Source organism: Ascaphus truei, chromosome 4 (genome assembly GCF_040206685.1).
Source record: "Ascaphus truei isolate aAscTru1 chromosome 4, aAscTru1.hap1, whole genome shotgun sequence".
Taxonomy (NCBI): domain Eukaryota; kingdom Metazoa; phylum Chordata; class Amphibia; order Anura; family Ascaphidae; genus Ascaphus; species Ascaphus truei.
The window spans coordinates 348,613,778-348,637,048 of NC_134486.1; the positions used below are offsets into that span (position 1 = coordinate 348,613,778).

The 23,271-nt window shown below is 45.1% G+C and overlaps 1 protein-coding gene across 1 annotated transcript in view; it reads right to left on the reverse strand.

The window, feature by feature from the left end:
* KBTBD11 (kelch repeat and BTB domain containing 11) overlaps positions 1–6,217 on the reverse strand; it is a 50,201-nt gene extending 43,984 nt beyond the window's left edge. The window contains exon 1 of the mRNA XM_075598215.1: positions 5,504–6,217. The gene's annotated coding sequence lies outside the window, so the exon portion shown is untranslated. The remainder of the gene's footprint in view (positions 1–5,503) is intronic.
* Between the last annotated feature and the right edge of the window lie 17,054 nt (positions 6,218–23,271).

The window sequence follows — 23,271 nt, forward strand, 5'->3', positions numbered from 1 at the left end:
GCTTGCCGAGTTTACTTCTTGTAATCTGTATCCTCACATCCCCACTCACATGGCCTGCGCGCGCTCGTATGTGTGCACGTACGCTCGCCCAAGCTTGGTGCTTGGGGAAACAGTTCAATTTCACTTTCGAGCACGGAGCAGGGTCACATGACCCTGCTCTGACCAATGGGGAGAGAGAGGCAGTATAGGCTGAGCAGAGAGAGGTGGAAGGGGGGGGGGGAGCGGAGAGAGGTGGAAGGGGGGAGAGCGGAGAGAGGTGGAAGGGGGGAGAGCGGAGAGTGGAGAGAGGTGGAAGGGGGAGAGCGGAGAGAGGTGGAAGGGAAGAGCGGAGAGAGGAGGGACGGGGAGATAGATAGGAGGGGGAGAGAGGAGGAAGAGGGGTGCAGGGGGGAGAGAATGGAGATATAAGGGGGAGAGAGGGAGGGGGAGAAAGAGAAGGGAAGGTGAGAGAGAGGAGAGAATGGGGAGAGAGAGGAGAGGAGGGGAGAGAGAGGAGAGGAGGGGAGAGAAAGAGGAGGAAAGGGGACGAGAGAGAGGAGAGAAGAAGTGGAGATAGAGGAGAGAAGGGAGAGAGGGGGGAGAAAGGAGGGACACACACACAGCCCCGATCCAGCCAATGACACGCCCCCTCCCTTAATAGCTACACACCCCCTCCCCCCCCCTGCTCCTGCTCTAAAATTACTGCAGGACAGCCAATCATTCATGCTTGGAGAGTTGGTGACGTCACCGCTCTCAAGCATGAGCGAGCTCAGCGGCAGCGTGGACGTGGCCTAAGAGGTACTAAGGGGCAATATCCATTTGCCGCTCAAATTTAGGATTAAGACGGTCGTGAATGGTCTCGTCCAAATCTGTTAAAGTAACTCACGTGTATAAGTATTATAGAAGGAAATTTGAGTACATTGATATATTGAGGCAGGATTCAAAAGATCGTTTGTAAAGGTTTTTTTTTCTCTGTCATAAAACTGTTGGTCTCGCTGCTGATTTACGACGGGGGTTGGGCTTAGGTTGTTTCAATAGGGTAAAAACTGTACTTAATTCTTAGCAAGGGTTTATGAAAATCAGATTTCAACAGAGGTGTGTAAGGACCAAACAAGTGAGTCTCACTTCTGTGCCGGTGACCTCTCTTGGAGAAAACATATGACATATGGTAATGTATAGGGTTTTCTTTTACTTTATATCCTGTTATTTTGAGAAATTGTTCTGCATTTATTGTAATTGTATGTTCTTGTAATCCTTTTGAAGTGAAACTTCTATGCTGGCACCTACCAAATGAAATTTTTTCCTTGAAGTAAATTGCCTTGTTGGAGACGGAAGTGCAGTCCCAGGAGTACTATAGGTAAGCGAGGAGGGAACGCGCCGCAAGGGACGCGGTCCCCGATTCCTCACACTCTTCCCTTCCGGCCTATCCTGGCTCCTCGCTAGGGTTACGCCCCCACTCCACCCCCTGGGGTGATTGGTCCTTGCCTGCTACTTATGCTCAGCTGTGCCACTAGCACTTCAGCTGAGCATAGACTCTGTTACCTGGTGTTTCCCTCTGCCTCCCTTGTCTTGTTACCTTGTCCTAGTTCTGCTTACCCGTGTACCGACTCTGCCTGCCTTTGGACCTCTCGCTCTCTGGAACCCCGACCTTGGCTTGACTTCGACTATCCATATCTCTTCTGCCCTGACCCTTGGCTCTGGACTCCAACCATCCGCTCTTCTCCAGTTCTGATCTTGGCAATAGTACCTCACTCGCTCTGGACCTCTCCCGCATCGGACTTGGCAAGTATACGTTTACTCTCACTTCTCCTGCCCTAGACTCGGCCAGCAAGACTACTCTACATTCCGGACGGGGTCCCTGTGGCTGGTGGCTACTATCCCATCTCAGCACAGGGGTCTCGTCTAGTTTGTGGCGAGCACAGCGTAACACTGATGTAGCAGAGTCCTCCTACCCTGCCTCTGGTGCGGGGGAGCTGCAAATAGTTGGCTGGAACGCCACACGATCGTGAGTGTGGGGGCGGCCGTTTTGGTAATTGCGCATGTGCAATGCGGCGAGGTGTGCATGCGCAGTGTGAGGAGTGCGGTGGCCATCTTAGGATGGCTCCGCAGACGCGGGACTACAAGTCCCAGAAATCCTAGAGGGAATAGCACATGGACTGTACCAGCCAGTGGGATGCGAGCAACAGGATATCCTCCGTGCGCGGAAAGCCCACGAGTCAATCCGGACAGAGGAGGCAAAGAAGAAGGTAGTGTCCAGGGAGCAGTACTTCCTGGCCTAGGCCTAGATCTTGCCCCTAGGCCCCGAGCCATAGTAGAGGAGTGTTGAAGGGAAGGCCCCAGATAGGACTCTTCCCCTTGTTATTCCTGCACCGGTGACCCGACGGCCACGCGGTGCCTTGCAGCCTGGGACCAGGTCACAGGATCCAAAGACATTGCGTGAGACCCTCCGGCTGGAGCTCACACTGCGAGGAGGATCAGGATCCTTTAGGAGAGAAGGGATTTGTGTTGGAGGCCCCGCTTCGTGGGACCCGCTCCAACTCCAAGCAGCACCTTGGTACTGGGGTACCCAGGCAGGTACCTAACGAATGTGTACCTACCTCCACAGGGGGTAGCGCTATCTCACACTTGGGTGGGAATTGCTGGGACAGGACACCAGGGGTATTGGTTCCCTAGCACCTCAGTACTTTGGGGGAACCACCACGTGTTGGGTAATTGGATGTATACTGTGGGTACTGTTATTGCCGTTATTGTATGTGTATACAGTAAACCTTAGTTAAATACATTGTGTGGTGTATAATTTTTTACTGTGTATTGGTTCCTGTGAGGGGTAATCCCACCAACGCTGGGATCAATCGTAGGTGGAGGTGCTGCACGCAATGAGGAAGAGCTCACCCCAGGCTCCCAGAGGTGGAGGCTTAGGCCTCCTATGAGCAAACAGGTACAGCAGCAGCACGCGTAGTTGCCCGCATAGTTCCCTTAGCCTTGGGCATGGTGCCTCGGGCCGTGCTGATCCGCGCTCCTTCTCTGCCTCGCCTGCTCAAACTGGAACTTTTTTGTGTCCTGGCAGGCGAGGCAGTGAGCGCCCTTTGGGGGCGGGGCGGAGGCGTGTCGGGAGAAGGAGCGGGAGGCGGGGCTAGTCCCTCGCTCCCATTGGATGTGAGCGGTCACTTGACCGCTCGTCCGCTTCCCTGAGCGGCAAATTTTAAATTTGCCTGTCTGCTGAAATTTTCTGAGCCTCTGCACGCATGCGGAAGCAGCTGCTAAAGCTGCGCTGATGACAGATGCAGGGGGTAAGTGCATCTGCTCAGCACGGCTCAGCACAGCTTAATCTACTATGTCCCAGGCTTTAGGCATAGGGAAAGTGGGCTACACTGAGTTGGGCCTTCTTGTCATCTATGGAGAGATAAAGAAGAAATCCCCATTTTTCTATTTATATTTGTATGGTACCTGAACCAGGAGGTGGGGAGAAGGTGGCAGCGAGAAGGGGCTGATTTGTGATCCCTCGCCTAATTCTTTCCCCTTGACAACTTTATCTCCACCCGTCATGTGTTCTTACTCAGTGATTAAATCTCAAATGTCTCAGGAACTTGAGCATCCCGTAGGTCAAGGAGCTGAAAATCAGCTCCAGTGGACCCCCCATTTTAGGCACTGTAAGAATTTAAAAATAATAATAGTATTCTATAGAAAAAAAACTAGCTGCTTTAAGAGTTTTGTGAAATTAAAATGGCACTGGGTGGCACTGGAACTTCCTGTGCTATCAACCACAACATGGCAGCCCCTCTTCCACTTTTTTTAAATGCCCAAAACTTCATTTAAGAAAAAAAACAACAGTGTAAAAAAAAAAAAAAAAAAAAATCCTTGGTCATAGTATACATGGTTTTTGGGTATTGGGTATTGCTTTTCTCCAAGTGTCCCTTTAAGAATCTTCATGGTTTAAATGACTATGATATTCTGCGGCTGCCATGGTAACCCACCCCCACCATGGTCACATGACAGCTACCATAAGAAGAACCTGTGTCACTTGCTGGGGAGGCATCACATTACCATGGAAATGATTACTTCTCATGTATAAATTTGCATTGCCTGTTACTGTACTGTTGTGTTGAGAAACCACGAACATTCAAATGGTATCTGTGGAAGGATTTAAGGAAGATACCTATAAAAAATATGCTAAATCGTGTGATCTGCATCATTAACTCTATAAAGATACCTATGCAGTGTTATCGTCTTCTGTAATATCGGATCCTTTTACATAAGTTATCGAAAACTTCCTTTTATAATTCTGTTACATCACTATATCCACCAATTAAAAATATAAATGGAATATCAACGGCCTTATTTCTGCAAACTATTCCGCCCACATAAGTAACACATATGTGCTATTTCTTTATCGCTTTATTTATAGGGGAATAAAAATCAGGTGTATCGTAAACAGCAAACAATATGTCTCTACTTCACATGCTGTAGATTAGATTACTATGAAGGTTTCATGCGTGCTTTCAAAATGCCAATGGCCCTTATATTAAACAATGATCTGATAACAACCTGAAAGCCAGACATGGAAAACTTATAGTCTCAAAATTCAACATGCACCTGCTTTGAAGAATTACATAATTTTGTACAAAATTACAAAAACAGAAAACAAACAAAAAAATTGCAGATAACATAACATTAAAGGAACACATAAATCCACAAATATATCACAATCACAACATATAACGTGTGATTTGTGATACATCCTTTGAAAAGTTTAGGTATAAAACACATTACTGGAAAAAAACACAGGAAAGAATCTACCTCCACATACTGTACCTCACACAGATTTTCCAACACACACATTCTTGTGATAATAAAATAATACTCAGCATGCAGTACAAAGACATGCATTCCTGTGTTGCCTCTGCAATTACTATTACTGCACAGTATATGAACTGTATATGGCATTTTAGTCATCCTGAGCTCCTTTGTGTTGAAGCACCAGAATGATTGCCTGTTTTTGTAATTTAAATTAATCTTAGGCTGTTTTATTTGACTGCAGTGTTTGGAACAAAAAGGGACAATCCTAAATCTTCATATGTATGTGTATGACTTGCTCAGAGAGGACCATGCTCAGTGATGCTATCCATCAGAGGGGACAGTGGGTGCATTCATATGGGGTGATGAAGAAACAAAGCACGATTTCACAGTCACTTTAATGTCAGATCATAATCCTCTTTAAGAAAAGCACCAGAGTAGGAACTATTTAGTCAAAGCAATAGACAAACTATGAGAATGGCAATGTGTCTTGTTCTTGCAATAATAAACCAGACAGTCCATCATGATCAGCTTAATCATGACATCATGCAGACAGGGCTAGATGTCTGTCCAATGTGACACATTTCCCCTTCAATTATCCTCAGTAAACAGGCACACAAAGGCAAGGTGCAATCAGACAGCAACAAATGGGAGTAATCACTCCATGTGCACACACTAGCACTCCACATCCGTAACTGATGGGGTTGATCTTCCCTGATTAGTTATTTACCTTGTTGGTCTCACAGGTCTCTCCCAGGTCGCTGGCCATGGGGGTTGTCCCTTCCGTGTGTGGGCTCCATGGTCAGTGCATTGTGTAGGCAGCTCACCCCGTCCCCTCCAGCACAGTATATTCTCCCCAAGTGCAGGTCCCAGCCCCCTCAGAGATGTCGGGATACTGTGAGTCTCACCCCCGGTTAGCAAGGCAGCTCCATCTGCTCAGAAAACACTTCGGGAAAATCACCCACCCCCCACTGTGTGATGTATGGCCGCCGTAGTGGATCCCCACCCCTCAAACGCTGCTGGGATTACACCAATGTGCTGGTAATAGTGACAAACCCCACAAACGTCACCTAGTTATGGTCGGTCTTTGTCTCCTAATGCAGAGTGAACCTGTGCAGATCCTGAGCCAGAGGATTACACACACAGCAACAGTGCTCTCTCTGGGAGGCTCTCAGCCATCAGCCTGACTGATGTGTGTCTGTGTATTAGGAATAGATCACGATTCTGGCTCATACATGGCATGCACACGGCTGGTAAGTGCTTCCGTGGCATAAAGGGGGAAAAATATAGTGATTTCATTACCCCTTCATTAAAAGAAATAGAGATGCGCTGCTGCTGTTACTATAGTAAGGGAAGTGGGATTGGTGGGTGTGTGTGTGCTGCAGCACCCTCTGCATACTAATATAACACGCAGGTAACAGCGCCCCCACCACTGCTGGCCTCTGCAAACTGGGCTGTGCCCTCCTCCCCTTCTCACCGGAGCTGCAGGGAGAGCTGGTGAGGTCATCGGAGGAGGAGGGGAAAGAGAGAGGCTTGTTTCAGTGCAGTCTCGTAAAGAGAGTGCAGCATAAACTGCTACTGCTGCTGCATGCCACCAGGAACTGAGACATAGGGAGAGCAGGGGAATGGAAGAGCACAGAGAAATAAGAGCGTATTAGGCTGAGTCCATACAGCCTTTGCCCGCGCAGAGGCGTGCGTGTCTGTGATGTCACCCGCGTGAAGCGGGTGCGTTTCTTGGACATGCTAGACGCGCCGGTGGGGGGGGGGGGGGGGGTGTCTAGAGGCGTGTCAGTGATGTCACAGAGCTGTTTCGCCCTCATTGGGCGAACCACTCACGTGACCTGCCCGCCGCGCCAAGAAATCAGTTTCAGCCGATTCCGCGCGCCCCCTACTGCTGTCGCCCACGTGATCAATGCCTTAAGGCAATGTGTGGACGCCTCTGCGTGGTCTGCGGCAGCATGGACTCAGCCTTAGGGTGGGGGCATGGTGCCTTCACCTGTGAGCGGGCGCTTACCTCACCATGGTGGACGGGCCGTGGGGGGCGTGTCGATGGGCGTCACGGAGCTGGTTCGCCCTCTTTGGGCGAAACGCTCACGTGACCGGCCTGTCGCGCCAAGAAATCAGGAGCATAATCGGATCAGCCCCACTTGAAGGTGCTTAGTAAACTCTCGATCCAATATCCATGGACGAAGTATGTAGTATAGAGTAAGGGATACTGATCCCAGAAAGCAGAGTGTAGTCCTAATAGTAGCCCACTTGAAATGGGGCACTATTGATGCTGTTCAGGATATTGCTAATCTAACCAATACTACGGGAAACAAGCATAAGTACCTCCCCCAGCGAAGGAGTGAGAGTTATCAAGAGAAGAAGCACAGCGTAACTTTCTGATTTGCCACTAGTCAATATGTCTAACATGAAGTTCGTCCTTGGATTGTGAGCCTTATAAACGGGTGAAGCGCTATGTACACTAATGGCGCTACATAAATAAAGACATACATACATGTGAATAAAGCTCTTTTTGTACAATAGAAGTTCCTGGTGCCCATCCTTCTTCTATCTGCATATCCACACCCACCCAGCACCCTGAACAGGTATGAGAGACTGAGCAGTCATATATATATATATATTTCCACTCTATGTAAACTCCTTTAGAGCCGGGCAAGGAGGGTTACCTAAATAATAAATATGTTATTCAGTTAGCTATTAACCTTAGTCCTCTACTACTAATGACAATATATATCCTATTTCCTTGGTATTAGTCATTTTACTGTTAGAATCTTTGTTTTAGGGCCTTAATGTGAAAATCTATAAGCACATTTTGAATCGTCAAATAAATTCCAGGGTTATTACAGGCTCTGATACCATTTAATGGACCAACCCCTACATTTAATGGAGATTTTTTTTTTTATATATATATATAAAGTCTCCAAAGTTCATTTACAACTTTGAGAACTGTAGTGTTCCTTATGTAGCGCACTTTCCACCCCCCTGGGAGATAAGGCGACTACGGTGTGTGTGTGGTGCTTACCTGTGGCTCACAGGAGGCCTGAACCTCCACCGCTGGGAGCCTGGGGTGTACCTGATTCAATAGGTGACAGCGCCTCTACCTGCGTCGGTTCCTAACTATGTGGGATAACCCCGTGCAGGAACATATATGAATAATATACAACAAGCATGTCAAACCTGCGGCCCACAACGAACATATTTGCGGCTCAGCCAATATTTAGCTCGCGATGCGCCAGACAACGCACGCTTTCTGCAATGGAAAAAAAAAAAACCTCCCCCCTCTCCTGATTGGCTGGCGCGTGTTGGCACGCTGCCATAATTTTTGAGGGGCCCGCAGCAAGCTCTATACGAGCTTGCATAGTGAGGCCCGCCTCTTCCTGCTGCATGGAGCAAGTCAGGTGAGTACTGCTCCATGCCTGCCTTGCTTCCCCCTTGCCCTCATGCTCTGATTTCCCCCCCTGCTCCGATCCCCCATCCGTTCTGCCCCCCCGCGCTCCGATCCCCCCCCCCGCTCCAGTCCCCCCATTCCGATTCCGTTCCGATTTCCCCTGTGTGTGTGTATCTGAGTGTGTGTGTGTCTCAGTGTGAGTGTGTGTGTGTGTGTATCTGTGTGTGTGTCTGAGAGAGAGTGTGTCAGAGAGAGAGAGTGTGTGTCAGAGAGAGAGTGTGTCTGAGAGAGAGAGAGTGTGTCTGAGAGAGAGAGAGTGTGTCTGAGAGAGAGAGTGTGTCTGAGAGAGAGAGTGTGTCTGAGAGAGAGAGTGTGTCTGAGAGAGAGAGAGTGTCTGAGAGAGAGAGTGTCTGGGAGAGAGAGAGAGGGTGTCTGAGAGAGAGAGTGTGTCTGAGAGAGAGAGTGTGTCTGAGAGAGAGAGTGTGTCTGAGAGAGAGTTTGTCTGAGAGAGAGTTTGTCTGAGAGAGAGGTAGTCAGAGAGAGGGAGAGTGTGTGTCTGAGAGAGAGAGTGTCTGAGAGAGAGAGTGTGTCTGAGAGTGTGTCAGAGAGAGAGTGTGTCTGAGAGAGAGAGAGTGTGTCTGAGAGAGAGAGAGTGTGTCTGAGAGAGAGAGTGTGTCTGAGAGAGAGAGTGTGTCTGAGAGAGAGAGTGTGTCTGAGAGAGAGAGAGTGTCTGAGAGAGAGAGTGTCTGGGAGAGAGAGAGAGAGTGTCTGAGAGAGAGAGTGTGTCTGAGAGAGAGAGTGTGTCTGAGAGAGAGAGTGTGTCTGAGAGAGAGTTTGTCTGAGAGAGAGTTTGTCTGAGAGAGAGGTAGTCAGAGAGAGGGAGAGTGTGTGTCTGAGAGAGAGAGTGTCTGAGAGAGAGAGTGTGTCTGAGAGTGTGTCAGAGAGAGAGAGTGTCAGAGAGAGAGAGTGTCAGAGAGAGAGGGAGAGTGTCTGAGAGAGAGTGTGTCTGAGAGAGAGGTAGTCAGAGAGAGGGAGAGTGTGTGTCAGAGAGAGAGTGTGTGTCTGAGAGAGAGGTAGTCAGAGAGGGAGAGTCAGAGAGAGAGAGAGAGAGTGTGTGTCTGAGAGAGAGTGTGTGTCTGAGAGAGTGTGAGAGAGAGAGTGTGAGAGAGAGAGTGTGAGAGAGAGAGTGTGAGAGAGAGAGTGTGAGAGAGAGTGTGAGAGAGAGAGTGTGTCTGAAGGTGTGTCTGAGAAAGATAGGTAGTCAGAGAGAGAGAGGTAGTCAGAGAGGGAGAGGTAGTCAGAGAGAGTGTGTCTGAGAGAGAGAGAGTGTGTCTGAGAGAGAGTGAGTGTCTGAGAGAGAGAGAGTGTGTCTGAGAGAGAGAGAGTCTGAGAGAGAGAGAGAGAGAGAGAGAGAGAGAGTGTGTCTGAGAGAGAGAGAGAAAGTGTGTCTGAGAGAGAGAGAGTGTGTCTGAGAGAGAGGTAGTCAGAGAGAGGGAGAGTCAGAGAGAGAGAGAGAGAGTGTGTGTCTGAGAGAGAGAGAGTGTCTGAGAGAGAGTGAGAGACAGAGAGTGTGTCTGAGAGAGAGAGAGTGTCTGAGAGAGAGAAAGTGTGTCAGAGAGAGAGAGTGTGTCAGAGAGAGAGAGTGTGTCAGAGAGAGAGTCAGAGAGAGATAGAGAGCCCGAGAGGGAGAGAGTCAGAGAGAGGGAGAGTCAGAGAGAGGGAGAGTCAGAGAGAGAGAGAGTCAGAGAGTCAGAGAGAGAGAGAGTCAGAGAGAGAGTCAGAGATGCCAAGTGTCAGGAAGAAAACATTAATTTTATCGTTCTTCTTGTTCTTTTTTTATACTGTACTTTTCTAAATAAACCTACGTTTCTATGAAAATTGAAGTTTTTTTTTTTTTTGTGGCCCACATAAACTTAAACCTTGTTTATTTGGCCCGTGTTAGCCTTCGAGTTTGACATGCGTGAAATACAACAACGTAGTAAAACAATAATACTTTACTATCAGCATATAAACCGGCATAACCATGGACAACACTAATTTCATGAAAAGTTCTAGTGAACATTAATGAGGTACAGTACAGCTACCCGCCAAGCCTCAACGGTCGTAACCTCACCCCACCGTGTTCCCAACACCGTGTCCACACCCCATATGGGTATAACGTCCCCAAAGTGCTGAGGTGCTCTTGGACACCGAACCTTCCCAGTGTTCCCAAGATAACCCACCCCAAAGTGTGAGTCAGCGCTGCCCCACTAATGTGTGTACAGTTGGTGCACTTGGTGTAGGTAGGTACCTGCCGGGTGCTCCAGAAGAACAGACAGGATTCACTGATCCAGTGATGAAGTCGTCCGCGATGACTCCACCTCCGCGTGGGGTGGTATCCGGTTGGAGTGTCCCACACTCAGGAGGGTCTCTGTCTTTCGGTGGTGGTCTGGTCCCAGACCACAGGCCACAACTGTTGCGCGGCGTTCCACTGTGTCCCTGTCACTAGTGAAGCTAAAAGGGGCAGTGTCCATGTCTAAGGGCCTGTCCCTGTAGTACCACAACTATGCAGATGAGTCAAGGCCTAAGGGGGGTCTCTGGCCTAGTGCAGGAGCTACTGGCTCCCTGCACATACACACCCTACCCTTTTGATGTCCCAGCTCCGACTAACGTGGCTGCAGCGTGCGAAAAAGTATCTAGGGGTATTCCAGGGGAAGCTGAGCCCTATTGGCTGATATACACCACTTGACTGGTCCCTGAGGCTCATGAGATATGTAGTCACAGCTCAGAGCCTCTTCCTATTGGCTGCCGCTTTTCACGATTAAACTGTGCACGCTTAAACTGTGCGTGCGTGACTTCCGGCGCATGCGCAAATTCTTGCGCCAACCCCAACATGGCCGCCGGACTGTTCATACACTTCTGCGCATGCGCGACTCTACTGCGCATGTGCGCGCATAACAAAGATGGCGGAGCCCTTCCCGATGTCCCGCCTCTGAGCGCCGGTGACCCGATCGCCCGCAACTCTCCTGCCCGCAGCGGAGGCGAGCGGAATGGAGGGAAAGCGAAGAGAGCCCAGAGGGGGCCTGGGTTACACTTACACAGTGTTGCCTTAACAGGAAAGCTTCCTCTGCATGTTGACAGATGTACAGTAGTCAGCCTACATATGTGCTCTGCTGGGGAAAGCCTTGAAACCCTGACTGCAGTGTCCCCCAGCAGGAGGAAGCGGTCACCGGAGCTGCAGTGTTTTGAATTGATATGCCGTGGCTCTGGGGAGAGTAAGTCTGGCTACATCTGTACATTTTATTTGGTACTGTATATATTTCTTCGCAATATTGTACAGTAGGCGGTCTGTTTTCACTTATCTAGTTTTTTCCATGCTCGCTGATTTTGTGAACAGTGTATTTTATTCCGGAAAAGGGGACCAATCACCTAAATTAATATGGCTGGTAATCTGCTTTTAATGGCATCACATGGAGCTCACTGCCAAATAGGTTATATATTGGCACCTTTTGTCCAGCAGCTGCTGCTGTTCTGCCTAGCAACAGATTGGGATTGGTTCTCACTTAACAAGGCTTCCTATTTATGAGATCTGTGCGAAACAGGGCACAGAGTAGGACTGCAAGACAGACAGCTAAGAATTATCACTATGCCTGTTACTGCTACTGTACGTACCATGTAAAATAAGCTGTCACGAGCAGGGCCTTCAGTACCTTTTGTATCGATTTGCATTCTTTTGTTTTTGTCATTCTAGTTAATGTAACTACTGTACAACACTTTGTGGTAGCTTTATAAATAAACAATTGTAATAACAATAATACATTGAGTTTACTGACCTTGACTTTTAATGCTTTGGAAATAATTGTTGGTGAAGCCTGCCTTTTTTGCAGAAGAATGGCAGATTTACCCAGATTTGCGAACTTATAAAAACATATACGTATGTACATTTCTAACTGCAATATCATTAAGTGATTTTAATGCAACTACCTAACTAATTATGTTTAAAAAAAAAGTATGTTCTTTTTTTTTTAATAAGAAAACCATTTCATATGATAATAGCTTTTTCTCTGCAGCTTTTAGTTTAAACACTCGTTTGTGAACTACTGTCAGTATACCACTTGTGTCTTATCTTGTTCAATACTCATTTAATTTGTACGCTTGAAATTATATTATACTCTAAAATCGAATTAGAAAATTGACCGACTAAAACAGAAACGCTTTTCCTAAACGTCTGGAATCTATGAGGATAATCATAATTGAGTCAAGAAATGTATTAATTTTGAGAATGTTATTAGAATGATGATATATGCTTCCAGTATATCATCAATAGCAACAAGGTGAAGCGTCTTAAAGTAACGGTCTGAGCAAGGTGAATACCAAACAAGTAAAAATGTCCTCATATTCTCCAAACGGGATATATACCCCAGCACAGGAAGTTGCACAATCAAGTGTCCCGACGTTTTGGGCCCCCGGGGGGTCCTTCCTCAGGCCTACCTGGTTACTAAGTGACTAGCACCACGAAATATAAAGACACCAGAAAAGCTTGAAAATGAAGTGGATGGGGCTAATAGAGGTCCCCCAGAGGTCAACAACACATGGAAACAAGCAGTGACCGACAGCTCAAAGAAAAAAAAGAGAATGACTTAAATACACCATGTTAAACACAGATAGCATGTTTATTCTTTTGTAATGTTCTTCTAAGTTGTATAGGCAACAAGAGACAGGGAAGCCCAATGCTACATCCAATATGACAAAAATACACAGTAAAATACGTATATATTCTCTTGAAAAAGGGTCATTTAGTTTAACCCCTTGGCCAAAGCATGGTACGCCTGCAAGCCACGTCAAGGCAGACCCAGTGTGCAGGTCCTAACACTAGCAGATAAAATACTAATATACGTCTATTAGAATTAAAATTCTCATGTACCTCTATTAGGAGGGAGAAAGAACAAAATTGGATCTATATCCAGTAGAATGAAAAAGACTTGCTGACTTGTGAAGTGGGGAGGAGCGGGCTTAAACCCTGGGAAGGAGGAGCCACTAACCTCCAACAGCTGAGACCAGCTGAAAATAGGTTAACAACACACAGAACCCCAGCAAGCTCATTTTAGGAACCTGAGCCCCCACAAAATATATATGTATATAAGTGTAAGGACCTGCAAACTGGGTCTGCCTTGACGTGGGATGCTTTGGTCAAAGGGTTAAACTAAATTACCCTTTTTCAAGAGAATATATAAGTATTTTACTGTGTATTTTTGTCATATTGGATGTAGCATTGGGTTTCTCTGTCGCTTGTTGTATACATTTGCCACGCTCAGTAGATCTCCTTTTTGACACATATACATATATATTTTGCGGGGCTCAGGTTCCTAAAATGAGCTTGCTGGGTTTCTGCGTGTTGTTTGTTAAGTTGTATAGACAACTTATACATAATGAGACAATGTTGTCTCAATTACAGTATTGTCATAGACACAAGGCAGCATTATAGACACACAATCAGATGCTTAGCGGGAGTGTATCATTAGTAACCAATAAAGTCAGACACTTTAACATCCTGATGTAGTATCTAAATAAGAGCGTTTGTAGGATAAGAACAGAAGAGTGCTCAGAGGATGTTCTACTGAAACACATATGTGCAGGAGGAGTCCCATTCTAGAATAAGTAGACATGCTGTGCTGTATAATGTCAGCAAATACAGTAAAAAGTAATCCAGTATACAAGACAATACTTATCATACAGCAAGTATCTGGAGTTGCATCATGGGAACCGCAGAAATAGCAATCCAGAAAGAGGTCTTTTACTGATAGATGAGTGCCTGAGAGGTGGACTTCTGTAAGAACACTTCTTAAAGGTGGGGTGAGCCTCCCAAATGGGGAGGTTTCCCTGGTATGCACACAGGGTTCCCTCGTTTTTTTTTAATGAGATATTCACAACCCAAAACATTAACAAAAAGCAGGATAGCTTCAGGTCTTCACATAACCCCGCCAGTGCGAGTTCCCACAATTCGTATATCCAGCGAGCTGTAGAAGGATCCCGTCATGATCACCACCTCTCCTTAAATATGATCAATCGGCATAAACGTCAGTGTAGGTATCTGATGCTGCAGTCCAGGGCCGTCTTAACGTATGGGCATGCTGGGCAGTTGCCCAGGGGCCCCACAGCATAGGGGGGCCCCATGCGCCTGGCCCATGCGTGCCCACCAATGCTCACCCCCCGCCCGCCACCCCGGCTCGCTCTTAGGGTTGCCAGGTGTTTGGTTCCCCTGTCCGGTAAAATATGAGAGATAATACCGGACATGGGATAGAGCAGGGCTGCTGCTGCTAGGGGGTTGGGCAGCTTCTGATTGGTTGCTGCTGTGTAATTCAGCCAATCGGGAGGTGGCAGAAGCCTGGGGGTGGGGCCAAAGAGCGGAGTAAAAGCATGCAGCAGAGAGGTGAGGCTGTGTCTGTGTGTGTCTGTCTATCTGTGTCCTGTCTGTGAGTGCTCAGTGTGTGTATCTGTGTGTCTCAGTGTGTCTGTCTTTCTGTCTGTATATGTGTGTGCCTCAGTGTGTGTGTGTTTGAGTGAGTGTGTGAGTGAGTGTGTGTATATGTCTCAGTGTTTATGTGTGTATATATGTGTGTGTGGGTGGTGACAGACAGTACATACAGTACTGGCAACTTTGTTTAATTGCTCACTCACCCTTACTTTTCTTTTACTATTCTAACAGTCTTCCAATTTTCAAGATCTATTAAAAATAACCACCATTGTAAAATCTCAGAAAGGCTCCATAACTCAGCTCTCATCACAACAGCATTGCAATCTCTGCAGCACCATTACTTACTGATCATCCCCAAGAAGGCAGAGCAGGTTACTTATTCAATGGCAGGATTTCATATGCAATTTAAAGCTGGATTTTGAAGTCTAAATTTGAAAGCTACTGTACTGATAATGACAGGGGGGGGGGTGAGAGGATGAAGGGAGGGAGGATGAGAACAATCCACGGAAAGGTGCTCCCTCCCAAGACTCCTCCCCAGATTTTTTACGAAATAGAATATAAATTGGTGCAAATTGGTGAATACTTGGAGTGAAATTTAGAACAAATGACATAACAGTCAGGTCATTTATAAATAACATTCTTCCCCACCAACGATTCTCGAGTGCGTCGCACCTTTCACCATTGTGTCCAGTATTTTTGGACAAGCCACCTGGCAACCCTACTCGCTCTCCCCCCGCCCAGCACCCCGGCTCCGCTCGCTCTCCCCCCGCCGGCACCCCGGCTCCGCTCGCTCTCCCCCCGCCCGGCACCCCGGCTCCGCTCGCTCTCCCCCCGCCCGGCACCCCGGCTCCGCTTGCTCTCCTCCCGCCCGGCACCCCGGCTTGCGTCACAACTACTTGCAACCTAGCAGTGCAGCACTTCCGGTGCCTGCTGCTGCTAGTGAGCGCATGGGAGGCTGGGAGCGACAGTGTAGGCAGGGCCCCGTGCACTGCTTTGCCCGGGAGCAACTAATTTTGTTAAGATGGCCCTGCTGCAGTCACGCAAATATCTAGCCATCAGCTGTTTCTTCAATGGGAATTGAGCTGAAAAGCTGTTGAGCTGTTCATGGATGAACAGTGCGGCATGATTCTTTCTTTGAGCATTCCTCTAGTTTTTCCGATGTATAAAGGTCACATGTGACAACTGATCATGTAGATTACATATCTATCACCACAAGTTAATCGATGCTTGTTATCTAACATGCGTACACTCAATGGGTGTCACAAGGAGTTCACATTAATAAAAAATTTGCAATTTACAGATTGAACCTAGTTTCAAGGAAAGTCAAGCCAAAGGTTTATTTGTTCTTGTAGTTGGTGTATTACTCTTTACAAGCAATTCACGCACACGTACTGTTTCTGTTGAAGCTGAAAATGGGTGGAAGCTGGAGAGGAGGACCGAACACCAGATAAGTCCATAGAATGTGCCAAAGCTTGAGCATCATTTTCTGTATTCCATATCAAGTTGTCGAATATGTGCTGCAAAAGCAGAAGCGATCAGTATTCCGGTTCCTTCCTTGAGATCAAGAGTTCCTCCCATATCAGTTTTAGTGCCCTTTGTATTTCCATGCTGAATTTCATTATATTCTCTAGTGGTAAAACATTGTCCCATTTCTTCCAGCACCTTTGGTAATTCAAACCAATTGCTTGTGATTCAAACAACTTTCACAAATTGGCAGACCCATCTTAAGGGCAGAGGGGTGAAAACTTTCTGCATGGAGTAATATATTTTTATCTATAGGTTTGTTGAAAATGTGAGTAGCCAAACTAGCAGGAGACTTAGTCACTTCACTAAATGACAGTGTAAATCTGATCATAGAGGTAATGTTAAGGTAATCAATAAAAGTACACAGCTTATTAGTGGTACCGTCCCATAAAAGAAAAATGTTGTCGATAAATCTCACATAAAAAACAATGCGATCAGAAATCGTCTGGTTGTGTAAATATGTGTTCGTACAGTATGTAGCGAAAGAAATATTGGTATATGATAGGGCAATATTGGACCCCATCGCAGTGCCACAGAGCTGGAGGTAGAAGTCGTTTTCAAAATGAAAATAGTTTTTGTGTAATATCATGTTTATTAAGAGTAGTAGAAATTCTACCGGGTGGCAATGACAGAGTGTATTGTCAGTAATCTTTGTTCTTACAGCGTTAATACCTTCAGAATGAACAACGTTAGTGTAAAGACTAGTGACTTCAAAAATAGCTAGTAGAAGCCTGTGAGGAAAAGAATAAGAAAATATTTGTTGAGACTAAGCAATAACTGAGGAGACGACAAGGAATTAAGCAATCCCAAAAAGCAAGAACAAGAATTGAATATGGAGAGCTGTGCAAGATGATCCACAAATGTATAACTGAAGAAGACTATTGAAGATAACAAAAGCTTGAAGAAGATGAAGCAGTAACATAATTGGGAAGAAGCACATCATTGCACTCAACATGATAGTTGAAGCTTAGGGATGTTGATGCATGGCTTAGAAAGTGGTGTAGGAAGGTTGGCTTGGGGTTATTAGAGCAGAGGTGTCGAGGCACCAGACAGGATAAAGCAGTTTAATAAATCATTTTTATTCCACCCGGAGCGAACAAGCACAATACAAAAATCAATCAGAGCTATACTCACTAAAAAAAAAGGGCATACAGGGGGAATCCTACCAGACTAGGTGCTGAGCGCCACATCAGAGGCTTACCCAGGGCTTCCTCTCACTCTCCGATGAGGTAGAGACCGTCCAGACTTCTCTGGTGCAATTCATGGCAGAACTTTTAAAAATCCCATTGAAAAGTCCCGCTCTCTAGCACAGCTACAGTCCCGTAACACAAAGCACTTTTAAATGTCCTGATGGTAAGACTCTCAGCCTCGTTTTCGGGTGTCTCTGGCAAAGCCACAGAGTACTGTACACTGCTTAGTTCACCTTCACGTCAGGATCAAAATGACCTGTGGAGTCCTGATCGGGTTCCCCTTTTCTAGCTTTCCCGCTACCATAGGAAACCATGGTAGAGGGGCAGGTGACTGCGTGGATGCTGCTCACGGACCAATCAGGAGGAGAGGGCTCATCTGCATTTGGGTTTAGAGAGTTAAAAGGCTTGTGGAGGGAAATACAAACAGGCCAATGGGAGCAGGGCCTCAGTAGAGCGACTCAACAATGGCTTCCCCTGGCCGACTGGATATCTCCCGCTGGGCTGGTGCCGCTCTGGTTGGAGAGGCAACAATTTGCTCTGCTTTTCGGGAAGATGTTCCCCCAGTCCGATCTCCACCCCTAGACACTTTCTCCTTTGTCCCTTGCACCTCTCCTCCCCCTCCAGTCCCAGCAGCAGCCATTTAATCTGGACACTCCGGCTGTACAAAGAGTTTCTGAGCCCTGCATGTCCATAGATTTTGGCTCTGCTTTATTGTTGCACAAAATACAATTTTATACTTGCAGTACATTTTTGCACGCAGGAATAAGGTCAGCTACCAGATTTAACCTTTATTTTACTGGTCACAGGGCCCCTTTCCGTCACAGGTGCTATCTTTATAGTACGAACGGATAGCACCCAACAAAGAGATGCTAAGGGAGAGGATGTAAGAAAGGTTAGAGGATATTTTAAACAAAGAATGAAGAGAAAGGGACTAGACCAGGCTTGCCAAACTCTAGGTTGGCGTCCAATTCTTAAATCCAACTGCAGGAGTCGGGCGCATCCTCAGATGGTCGGAAAGTCAGCAGTTTTAGTTGGCTGAGGCGAGTCAGCCATTCTGTAATGGTGCCACGTGCGCACGGCAGGGAGCTTGGAGCGGACCGAGGGAGAAGATGAAGAAATTAATGATTTTGCGCCGCTACCGGCGCTGTAATTTATGTGTGTGTATGTTTGTTTGTTTGTTTGTTTGTGTGTGTGTGTGTGTGTGTGTGTGTGTGTGTGTTTGCTAATGCAAGAAGCCTGACAGATAAAATGGGGGAGCTTGAATTAAAAGCTAGAAGGGAGCAGTATGATATCATAGGCATTACTGAAACCTGGTGGGATGAAACTCATGACTGGACAGTTAATTTAGAGGGTTATTCCCTTTTTCGGAAGGATCGAACAAATAGTTCATTTAGAGGGCTATTCCTTTTAACGGTGGCATTGATAAAATAGAAGAGGTGGTGGAGTATGCTTATATGTTAAACTGGGTTTAATACTTGCTATATAACAGAATATGTTTATGAAGGGAATTATGAAAATGAAGAGACCTTGTGGATAGAAATTAGTACTGGAGGTAAATGTACAAAGAAAATGTTTATAGGGATATGCTATAAACCACCAAATATCTGTGAGATTGAGGAAGCCAAAATACTTTTGCAAATGAAGATGGCAGCAAAACTAGGTCATGTTTTCATAATGGGTCATTTTAATTATCCAAACAGACTGGAGCAATGAGGTTTGTACAGTATTATATATATATTATATTTGGTAATATCAAACAAAGTAGAAGTAAAAACAAATATTCGAGTCAGGGAAAATTTGAGTAACTGTGATCATAACATGGTCTCATTTGAAATAAATTATCAAAAGCCATATTATTTATACAAGTTCAACAATGACTTTACATTTTAGAAAGGCTGATTCGAATAAACTAAGGAATAATCTACAAGGAATAAATTGGGATGACATTTTTTGCAGGAAAAAAATGTGAACGATAAATGGGCAGTGTTTAAAACATTGTTAGATAATCACACTTATCAGTGTATACCCTTGGGTAATAAATATAAAAGAAAAGTCTAAACTATGTGTCTAAATAAACAGGTAAGGGAATAACTGGAAAGAAAGAGGCAGGTGTTTAGATTCTTAAAGTCAGACGGGACGGAGGCATCATATCAGAATTATAAGGAATGTAGCAAAAGATGCAAAAGGGCAATCAGTTTAGCAAAACTTAAAAACATTAAAAAAAATTGCAATAAAAAGATCAACCCTAAAAAGTTCTTCAAGTACCTCAATAACATAAAGATACCGTTTCAGGGTGAGATGGAGAGGCAAATTAATGGAGATGAGGAAAAGGCACAGGTAATAAAATAAATGTTTGGCCTCTGTATTTACGAAGGTGTCAATTGCAAAAATATTTTAACAGGAGGAAGCCACAACCTCTATATTAATGAACAATTGGTTAACTGAGGAAGAAGTGCATAGGTGGCTTGATAAAATGAAAGTAAATAAAGCACGTGGCCCTGGTGGCATGCAACCAAGAGTTTTTAAGGAGCTAAATTCAGTAGTAGTCAAACCAAGGTTCAAGGACTTCATTTCCATGGGCTCAGTACCACAAGATTGGCATAAAGCAGAAGTGGTGCCTATATTTAAAAAGGGAACAAGATCACAAGCAGGTAATTACAGACCTGTAAGCTACATTAACATTTATTACAGGATAATAGCAGTTAAAGAATCCTGTGAGTAAATCGTTACTAAAATATAGAGATGAGAGAGAGATGAGAGAGAGAGAGAAGAGAGAGAAGAGAGAGAAGAGAGAGAAGAGAGAGATGAGAGAGATGAGAGAGAGAGAGATGAGAGAGAAGAGAGAGATGAGAGAGAGAGAGATGGGAGAGAGAGAGAGAGAGAGAGAGAGAGAGAGAGAGAGAGAGAGAGAGAGAGAGAGAGAGAGAGAGAGAGAGATGGGAGAGAGAAAGATGGGAGAGAGAAAGATGGGAGAGAGAAAGATGGAAGAGAGAAAGATGGAAGAGAGAAATATAGGAGAGAGATAGAGAGAGAGAGAGATGATATATATACTGTATATATATATATATATATATATATATATATATATATATAAATATAGAGATGAGAGAGAGATGAGAGAGAGATGAGAGAGAGAGATGAGAGAGAGAGAGATGATAGAGAGAGATGATAGAGAGAGATGATAGAGAAAGATGAAAGAGAGAGATGAAAAAGAGATGATAGAGAGAGAGAGATGATAGAGAGAGATGAGAGAGATGAGAGAGAGATGAGAGAGAGATGAGAGAGAGGGAGATGAGAGAGAGAGAGATGAGAGAGAGAGAGATGGGAGATGAGAGATGGGAGATGAGAGATGAGAGAGAGGAGAGAGAAGCAGGCGCACTCCTAGTGTATTACTGGGAAACTATTTATTCATCTGGACAATAAAAGTAGTTCACTCACAAACATAGGATTAAGCTGGCATTTTATGAGAATATCTCATGCTCCGTCCCAGCAGATGCTCCAAGGAATAAGATCCCGCACTCTCTGGCGTTCTCCTCAGACCAGAACCAGACATGGGTAGTGTAGCCTCCAATTCGGCTCCCCCTGTCAACAGCACCCAGCAAAACGGCTTCCGGGTGCTTCCTTCACTTTAGGGCATATCTGCCTCATGGATGCTTGTCCTGTGTGGTGACGCTACACGCAAATGACGTTCCTACGCGTTTTGTCTTCACGACGTCATTAGTCTTTATATATATATATATATATATATATATACATATACATACACACACACACACACACACATATATATACACACACACACAGTTAGGTCCGGAAATAATTGGACACTGACACAATTTTCATAATTTTGGCTCTGAACGCTACCACAATGGATTTGAAATGAAACAACTGAGATGCAATAGAAGTGCAGACTTTCAGCTTTAATTCAAGGGGTTGAACAAAAATATTGTATGAAACGTTTAGGAATTGCAACCATTTTCATACACAGTTCCCTTATTTCAGGGGCTGAAATGTAATTGGACAAATTAACACAATCATAAATAAAATGTTCATTTTTAATACTTTGTCGAGAATCCTTTGCAGGCAATGACTGCTTAAAGTCTGCAACCCATGGACATCACCAAACGCTGGGTTTCCTCCTTTGTGATGCTTTGCCAGGCCTTTACTGTAGCTGTCTTCAGTTGTTGTTTGTTCATGGGTCTTTCTGCCTTAAGTTTTGTCTTCAGCAAGTGAAATGCATACTCGATCGGGTTGAGATCAAGTGATTGACTCGGCCGTTGCAGAATATTCCACTTATTTGCCTTAAAAAACTCCTGGGTTGCTTTCGCAGTGTGTTTTGGGTCATTGTCCATCTGTAAAGTGAAGCGCCGTCCAATCAACTTCGCTGAATCTGATCAGACAATATATCCCTATACACTTCAGAATTCATCCGGCTGCTTCTGTCTTCTGTCACATCATCAATAAACACTAGTGACCCAGTGCCATTGTAAGCCATGCATGCCCATGCCATCACTCTGCCTCCACTGTGTTTTACAGATGATGTGGTATGCTTCGGATCATGAGCCGTTCCAAGCCTTCTCCATACTTTTTTCTTCCCATTATTCTGGTACAGGTTGATCTTAGTTTCATCTGTCCAAAGAATGCTGTTCCAGAACTGGACTGGCTTTTTTTTAGATATTGTTTGGCAAAGTCTAATCTGGCCTTTCTATGCTTGAGGCTTATGAATGGTTTGCACCTTGTGGGGAACCCTCTGTATTTGCTCTCATGAAGTCTTCTCTGTATGGAAGACTTGGATAATGATATTCCTACCTCCTTTAGAGTGTTCTTCACTTGGCTGGATGTTGTGAAGAGGTTTTTTGTTACCATGGAAAGGATCCTACGATCATCCACCACTGTTGTCTTCCGTGGACGTCCAGGCCTTTTTGTGTTGCAGAGCTCACCAGTGCGTTCTTTTTTTCTCAGAATGTACCAAACTGTTGATTTGGCCACTCCTAATGTTCCTGCTATCTCTCTAATGGATTTTCTTCTTTTTTTTTTTTGCAGCCTAAAAGGATGCCCTGTTTCACTTGCATTAAGAGCTCCTTTGACCGCATGTTGTGTGTTCACTGCAACAGCTTCCAAATGCGAATGCCACACCTGAAATCAACTCCAGACCTTTTACCTGCTTAATTGATGATGAAATAACGAAGCAATAGCCCACACCTATCCATGAAACAGCTTTTGAGTCAATTGTCCAATTACTTTTGGTCCCTTGAAAAAGAGGGTGCTACATATTAGAAATGTAATTCCTAAACCCTATATAAATAGGTCTTAGATTACTTTGACCTAATATTATTCAATTCAATCTGATAAAATATCTAACAGTGTACTTAAATTAAGATATTTAGATACAGTATAATGGGGCTACACTTAAGACTTAGAAAATTGAAGCCCTAACACCATCTCAGAGGGGGCGAACAAAAAAAGAGCTAAATAAAGGTATGAAACTGTATAAAGTACCTAAGGATTTACAATGCTGCATTTTTAATTACTGAAGCTCAGCAAGATAGTGAACACCCCCCTAAAAACACCCGTTTTTCCTTTAGTAAATCACCTAATGGTTCAGAGAGCATTACCCAGTGCAACCCAAGCAAACCCTGATGTAAACTCATCAGAATAAGCTTTTAAAATGCCAATTGGTGAACACAGAATTTAATCTAGGGAATTGCCTTGTTTTTGAAGGATTTGAAGGAAAGTATGTTTTTACAATGTCATACACAGCAAATTTCCATGTTGTACAAGATATGACCTATGCCTTGTTGCTATGCATACTATGTTGGGATATGTTATGATATACACCTGAGAACAATACTGATCAATGTTGTGTTAAAAACAATTCCTCTGGAAAATATGGGATGTTATGATATTATGCAGTCACTGACACATGGCACTTCTGG